Raw genomic sequence first — 7633 nt, forward strand, 5'->3', positions numbered from 1 at the left:
ACGCTGACCTTCCTCCCAACGCCAGCCAGAGGCAGGAGCCACCCGCTGTCCCGGGCAGCTGGGATCCCCGCTCCGCGCCGGGGCTCGGACCTGGATACGGTCGGTGCAAGGCCGGTTTCAGCCGTGCTCGTGTGCAAATTGTAACGCGCCCTGGTGGGCATGTGCTGCTGGGGGCACGTGAGCGCTAGGAAAGTGAAGCTCCGCTGAAGTCTCTGCCCCCTGCTAAACGCCCCCAAAGCTGTTGGCTGCCGGGACTGGGAACGGGGTGGGAGGGAGCAGGGAGGTGGCGGTGAAAGAGCAAAGGGAGAGGTCAGAATTCAGGCCACGGTTAAATAATAAAAGACTAAAATTAGGTCCTTAGTTATTTAGGCACCCTACTAAGAGGCCAGCTCTTCCCCCCTCAAAACTCCAGAAGCTCCAGTATCTCCTGTTGAGGGGTGCTCAGCACTTTGACAAACAGCTCACTTATTTAGTTGCCTAATTATGGGCATCAAATAAATAAGTCAGCACCTAAGTCTCAGTTTTGGACACTGGGGTCTCTAAGTCACTTGAAAAAGGGACTTAGGCTAAGTTAATTTAGGTGCTCTTGAAAACTTCACCCACAGCAATAAGGAGTCAGGTGGCACCTTAAAGACTAAGATTTATTTGGGCATAAGCTTTAGTGGGTAAAAAACCACTTTTTCAGATGCATGGAATGAAAATTACAGATGGTAGTATTACATACTGACACATGAAGAGAAGGGAGTTACCTTACAAGTGGAGAACCAGTGTTGCCAGGGCAAGTTAGATCAGGGTGGATGTAGCCCACTCCCAATAATTGATGAGGAGGTGTCAATTCCAGGAGAGGCAAAGTTGCTTTTTTAGTGAGCCAGCCACTCCCAGGCCCTATTCAAGCCCAAATTAATGGTGTTAAATTTGCAAATGAATTTTAGTTCTGCATTTTCTCTTTGAAGTCTGTTTCTGCAGTGTGTGCGTTTTTTTTTTTTTTTTTTTTTTGGTTCAAGTATGGCTACTTTTAAATGTGTTAGATAATATCCAGGAAGATTGAAGTGTTCTCCTACTGGCTTTTGTATGTTACCATTCCTGATGTCTGATTTGTGTCCATTTATTCTTTTATGTAGAGACTGTCGGGTTTGGCCAATGTACATGGCAGAGGGGCATTGCTGGCACACAATCGCGTATATAACATTAGTAGATGTGCAGGTGAATGAGCCCCTGATGGTGTGGCTGATGTGGTTGGGTTCTCTGATGGTGTCGCTAGAGTAGATATGGGGACAGAGTAGGCAACGGGGTTTGCTACAGGGATTGGTTCCTGGGTTAGTGTTTCTGTGGTGTGGTGTGCAGTTGCTGGTGAGTATTTGCTTCAGGTTGGGGAGCTGTCTGTAAGCAAGGACTGGCCTGCCTCCCAATGTCTGTGAGAGAGGGACTGTTTTCCAGGATAGATTGTAGATCGCTAATGTGCTGGAGAGGTTTTAGCTGGGGGCTGTATGTGATGGCCTGTGGTGTTTTGCTATTTTCTTTGTTGGACCTGTCCTGTAGCAGTTGACTTCTGGGTACCCGCCTTGCTCTGTCAATCTGTTTCCTCATTTCCCCAGGTGGGTACTGTAGTTTTAAGAATGCTTGATAAAGATCTTGTAGGTGTTCGTCTCTGTCTGAGGGATTGGAGCAAATTCGGTTGTATCTTAGGGGTTGGCTTTAGACAATGGATCATGTGATGTGTCCTGGATGAAACTCCCATAGTGTAACTTTAGTTGCCTGTTTTTGAAAATCTTGGGTCTCAGTTTGGGTTTATGGAGGTGCTGAGAGGGGAAGAGAGATCTTCTTGGAAAAGGGAGTGGGGAAGTGTGCTACCTGAGCGGTGATGGTAGAAGAGACCACACCCACACTGAGGTAGGGAAAGAGAGACAGAAGCTGTATTGTGTAGCAGGTCCAGCCTTGTTGTGCTTCTGCTCGGCATTCTAGATTCAGTCTGGGACCTACATCATTCAGCATTTAAAACTGATGTGATAGAAAATGATGTGATAGAAAGTAATTACCTTGAGTTTATTCTTAAAATATTTATTTTGATTTCATTCTTTAGATATTGGCAGACACAGGGATAAAGCAAGGGCCCTGAGCTGAAGCACTTACATTATAATTTACACGTAATACCATAGTAAATATATCCCCTCATACAGGAGGTGGGAAGAAGAGAGCATTGGGGGGGAAGGTTAAAGTGCTTAAAATTCGTTTGTCCTGCAGGGTAAAATGATTTGAGTTGTGTTTTAAATCCTACACAGGTTTTTAGTAATGTGGAACTGTGAACGGGTTCCCCCTTCAGCTCCTGGGAGGAATGGCTGGCTCTCTCTGTAAATTAAGCAACACACACAGTCCACCGAGGTACCTCCACCAAGTGCCTTTGTTCCAGTGTGATGTACCGGGAGCATAAGTAGTAACAGTAATTCCATGGAGCCCACTTCCTGTTCCCTAACTCAGCCTTTCATGCTGCTTGCTTTCTTCTCAGCTTCCCAGCTGTTGAACTAATTACCTCATCCCTTCTACCCTTCCAAATCACAACTACGCGAATTGCATCCAGTGCCCTGGGTGAGCTAAGTGACCAGGATGCTGGCTTTCAAAGGGCTCATTTTATAGCTGCCAACAGCACTCTGTCACAAGGGCAAAGGAGTGCAGAACACTACTGTAGTACTAACTGGAATAGGTTGCCTGTTAGGAAGGATATGATGAAAGAAAAGGTTGCAATGCACATGTTTAGGTGCTTTGCTCAATCTGGGCCCAAGTGTACAGAGGGAGGTAGAATAGAGCACAGCACTGAAAAAGGTGTAGCATCAAAGTGTGAGTGGATGTATGGGGCATGTAGTTGAGTGGAATGTAGGGTACATTATACAGAAAATGGATAGAGTAGAAATGATAAAAGGGGGCCTGAGCTGTGGTGGGGCCACCTGAGTCATGGCCCTACTACTACTAAGCACAGGCAGGGGTGGCTAGAACTAGAGGGGACTCGGCTACCTCAAATATGAGCCACTCTGCCACCTGTGTACACAGCCCAGGTGAAGCCCCATTCTGGTGGTACCAGGGCTTGCTTGGCACTGGGCCACCTGGCTGCCCAGCAGCAGCAGGAGCAGAGAGCGTCCCCAGAGCCCAGCAGTGGCAATGAGGCAAGTCTGTGGGGCCCCAGCATGGTGCTGCAGGCAGAATCTGTCCCAGGTGCGTCCAGTGACTCAACCCTGGTACAGCAGTGGTGAGTCCATTCCTGGTACAGCAGTGGTGAGAGGGAGCAAGCAGTTGAGAGAGAGAAGGGGAGGGGGAATGGCTGGCAGGGGGTGGGGTGGAGAAAACTACTGGCACTGCCACACACAGCTCCCCTTGCTCCCAGCCCTCCAACCCATCCCTCCCACAGCTCCTATAAGCCTCTCTTCAATGCCCCTCACACAACCCCCACCCCTCCTTGCAGTGACCCTTTTCCAAACAGCACCATCCTCTCCTGACCCTGTCATTACACATCCCCTTCTTATCTAGATTACACAACTATAGCACTTCACAGCCATTCTGGAATTCTTTGAATTGACACTCTAGCCCTGGCAGCGAGTGAACTCCCAGGGGCTCCCTCCACGGATTGAACTTGACCACTTGAACAAGTGTTAAAGGCACATCGCCTTGTCTACATTAGGCAGTTAACATGTTACCTAGACCAGGATTTGGAAGGTATTGAGGCCTGAGGGTGAAGATCAGAGTTCAGCAAAGATCAGCAAACCAGGGGAGATTATTTCCAGGATGCCTTTTTGGCAGTTGCTTTTTTAGGGGACTTCATCATGAACAGCTATTGTACAGTTATAGCTTCATGTCTGCCAAGTATTTCTGTGAAATTAATGCATGCAAAATGGAAAAAGTTTTTCCCAGACCTTTTTAATGTAGGTTGGAGCAGAAAGAGTTGTTAGTTTGATGTGAGTGTTAGCAACGTTGTAATAAAAATCAAAATTTACCATTGACTTTAATGCGGCCAGGATTTCACCTGAAGTATGTCTAGGGAAATAATGGCTAAAAAGTGATGATGCTGAGACATGAGAGATTGTGGAGTCCCAAATCAGAATTGGTCTAGAGGTGTATAGAATTTATGGAACTCTAGACTCATGTACATATTCAGGGCTCAACAGATGTGGGTTGGATTTCAAAACAGTAGTTAAATCTGTCATCCTGTGTATAATCTTATTTCCAAACCTTTTGTGGTGTTGTCCAAGGCACAATCTGAAACCCAATGAAGTCAGTGGAAAGACTCCCTCCGATGGGATTTACAAACCCCCCACTAAGGCAGAGAGGCAGGGAAAGGCTGGAGCAGTACTGGGCCAGCTCTGTTCCTCTGTGATAGGGTTCCCGGGGTGCAACCTGCACTGTGAGACCGCTGAGCCCTCTGTCCCACCAACCTGGGGTATCCCTCTCACACTGTGGTGCGGTTGCTAAGTCACAAACGTCTGGCAGCTACTGCACTTTCACAGACCTCCACAGGCAGGGACACACCCAACTGTGTTACATGCTTTGCCAACCACTCATGAGCCAACAATAGAGAGGCTCCAGCCAATTCCCTACAGCTCCCTATGTTATACCAATAAAATAAAAACCAGCAGGATCTTATTAAAGGGGAAAAGGCAAAATGCCACATTTATTGTGAATACAGAAAGAATCATAGTAAGCAGTTAGTTATAGCTATAACATTCCATTCAATTTCATATTTATTCACACATTCATTCATACACACACACACACAGGTTCTGCAAGGTTGTTATTATAGTTACACACACACACACACACAGGTTCTGCAAGGTTGTTATTATAGTTACACACACACACACACACACACACACACAGAGGTTCTGCAAGGTTGTTATTATAGTTACCAGCCTTAGAGTTGTTCATGCCAAGCCACTGGCCAGGTGGCCGGGACATGAGGAGGGAGCAGGGCCTTATCAGATGCTCATCTGATGCTCCTGGACGTTGGTTTGCAGAATCAGACCCCAAAGCTGTCACTTTCTAGAGTCCATTTTTATAGGAATTTCTTCCTATGCCAGTCTATGGGAATTGCTTCATCATGCTGTTGCTGAATCAATCAGCAGATAGCACATTCCTGACAGCTCCGTGCTGCCAGATGTTATCTTGTTCTTTGGTTCTCCCATTCTTGAGGCTGTTGGGTGTAGATTCCAGTCTGCCCTCCGGGGGGTCCTCTGGTTATTTCCACTTGATGCCTTCTTCAGCCAATGGACACTGGATTCTTAGGCTGGCCCTTCCCTGATCATTCAGTTATTATCCACACCAAGCATCCATCCACATACATCCTCTATCTCTATTTTAATCACAATTGTTAACAAAGCGAGATGAATACAACAAAAGGGCGGGGAGCCTCTGGGTGCTGTTTCTGTTGTTACAGAGTATTGCTTTGAGTCTCTCTCTGTGTGAGTAGTTGTTGTTACAAAGAATTACTTTGAGAACAGACTCTGTCTTAGAATATGCTAACACAATTAGCAGCTTGCAAGTTTCACCATAGAGGGAGAGAAACAGTACCAAAAACCAAGAGACCTCTTAATTAGTAATACCCTGGAATTTAAACTATGGGAATCAAACTCATTTGTGATTTTAACACAGAACTTCTTTAATATGATCCAACACCCAGTGCTGCACCCCAGAACTGTATGGTCGCACTGGTCAGGCTTCTGACCAGGACAAAAGTTCATTACCCAGTCTATCCCTCCCTCAATATGCAAAGGGCACGTGCATCCGATGAAGTGAGCTGTAGTTCACGAAAGCTTATGCTCAAATAAATTGGTTAGTCTCTAAGGTGCCACAAGTACTCCTTTTCTTTTTGCGAATACAGACTAACACGGCTGCTACTCTGACACTTGCCTTTGTACACTGAGCTGAGATTTCCCAAGCACTTCAACTAAAACACACTGTTTTAGGTAAAATATAAAACAGATATCATAACTACAGAAAGATAGGTTTTTAAGTGATTATAAGCAGCAGGTGCACAGATCAAAGTTGGTTACCTAAGAAATAAAATAAATTCACAGTCTGAGTTCTACAAACTGAACAGGATTTGAATCAAGCAGTGTCTCGCTCTGACAGATGGTACAAGCAGGCTACAGATCTTCAATACGCAGGCTGGGGCTCTTTTCCAGCCTGGGACCACCATCCTCAGTTCAGAGTATTTGTCCTCAGATGTTTCTTTGAGGTGTTAAATTTGGGGGGAAGAGAGGAGAGGCCCAGTGATAGTTTCTTCTAGCTGTCTGGAAAGATCTATGCTTGTGATGTGGGGTCTGCCCACATTGTCTAGGTGCTCTCTGAGAACTCTTCTTGGATGGCTTCTGGGAAAGTGGATTCCCTTTAATGGGCCATCAGCATATCTGGCTACTCCATATTTCAGTAACACACGCATAGTATAACTTCACATACAATGATAGCACATATGAGCCAACAGGATGATAATGTTCAACAGATCAAAACTTTTAAAATGATAACTCATAACACATACTTTGGACAAAACCGATCATAATTATGACAGTGGTGAATATGGGGGTTCCAGGATGCTGCTTAGTAGTACAGAGTGCCATACCCTCAGGTGCTGCTGAGCATGCTCCTGGGAAAAGGAACATTCTAAAAAGAGCTCCAGCAGCCCTGGCAGGGGGAGGAGAGAAGCAATTTCCAGAATGAGTGCTTCTCTGCGACAGGAGCAGAAGTGGCTCTTACTGAGGTGATCCAGCTGTCAGTCTTTCTCCCTCCCCACAACCTTGAGAGAGGGAGAACCATGGGGACATGAGAGGGTAGTCTATATCAGCCCTGAGACTCTGGGGGCTTGGTGAAAAGGACTAAATACCTTGTGAGGCATCAAACATTGGCCATGCCCCAAGCTGAAACATTGTGTGGGGTGGACAGTGTCCCAGGGCAAGCTGAACAGGAGATGGGCCAAGAACAGGCCAACCTGTACTTTCAGGGTCCTGGGCTGGGACCCGGTGGAGTGGGAGGGCCCAGAAGCCTCTGTCCAGCCCAGATTCCTCTTTGCCTAGCCCTGGGATGGGCAGGACTAGGGTTTTACCAATTCAAAAGCTGACTGAGTAGAATCCCCTCTCTATGGGGTCCTGGACACTTTGGGTGAAAAGTGAGACCAGGGCAACAGGCCCTGAGCACTACGCCTGCTCACCAAAGTGGCAACCCTGCTACACTGATTTCAGTGGGCTGTATTGGGGCCCTTAGTAGATTTCAGTGCAGTATTATTGGAAACAAACTAAAAGAAATTGGAGAATATAGCTTATTTGATGCTTATTCAAACTGCATTCATATTTTGAACCTTGGATCTTTTAGCAGTTCACTCATCACCAGTTGCATACTGTCAAAGTCAGATTCAGGACTCACATAATTTGTCAGACCACTCTGTTTATTAGCAAAGCGCTTTGCCAGTGCACCTAGATATGTGAGCCCCATGCAAAAGCTCAAGCTAACTTATTTATACAGATAAGCCAAAGCCAATTTAACATAAAAGACAAAAGGAAGCAGAAACTGACAAATATACATACATATCTTATTTGCATACTAACGTTTACCAATCTCCTAGCTCAGTAGGAGCTCTAAGTTAATTAGTTTGAGGATCCAT

At 46.1% G+C, this 7633-nt stretch overlaps 1 protein-coding gene across 3 annotated transcripts in view; it reads right to left on the bottom strand.

The window, feature by feature from the left end:
- LOC102933584 (kynurenine/alpha-aminoadipate aminotransferase, mitochondrial) overlaps positions 1 to 166 on the bottom strand; it is a 40325-nt gene extending 40159 nt beyond the window's left edge. For 2 of the 3 annotated variants that reach the window (XM_037897530.2, XM_037897535.2), the window contains exon 1: positions 9 to 155. The gene's annotated coding sequence lies outside the window, so the exon portion shown is untranslated. Of the gene's footprint in view, positions 1 to 8 lie in introns of all 3 variants that reach the window. The other variant, XM_037897532.2, reaches the window with a different exon arrangement.
- Positions 167 to 7633: the final 7467 nt, after the last annotated feature.

Source organism: Chelonia mydas, chromosome 4 (assembly GCF_015237465.2).
Source record: "Chelonia mydas isolate rCheMyd1 chromosome 4, rCheMyd1.pri.v2, whole genome shotgun sequence".
Classification (NCBI taxonomy): Eukaryota; Metazoa; Chordata; order Testudines; family Cheloniidae; genus Chelonia; species Chelonia mydas.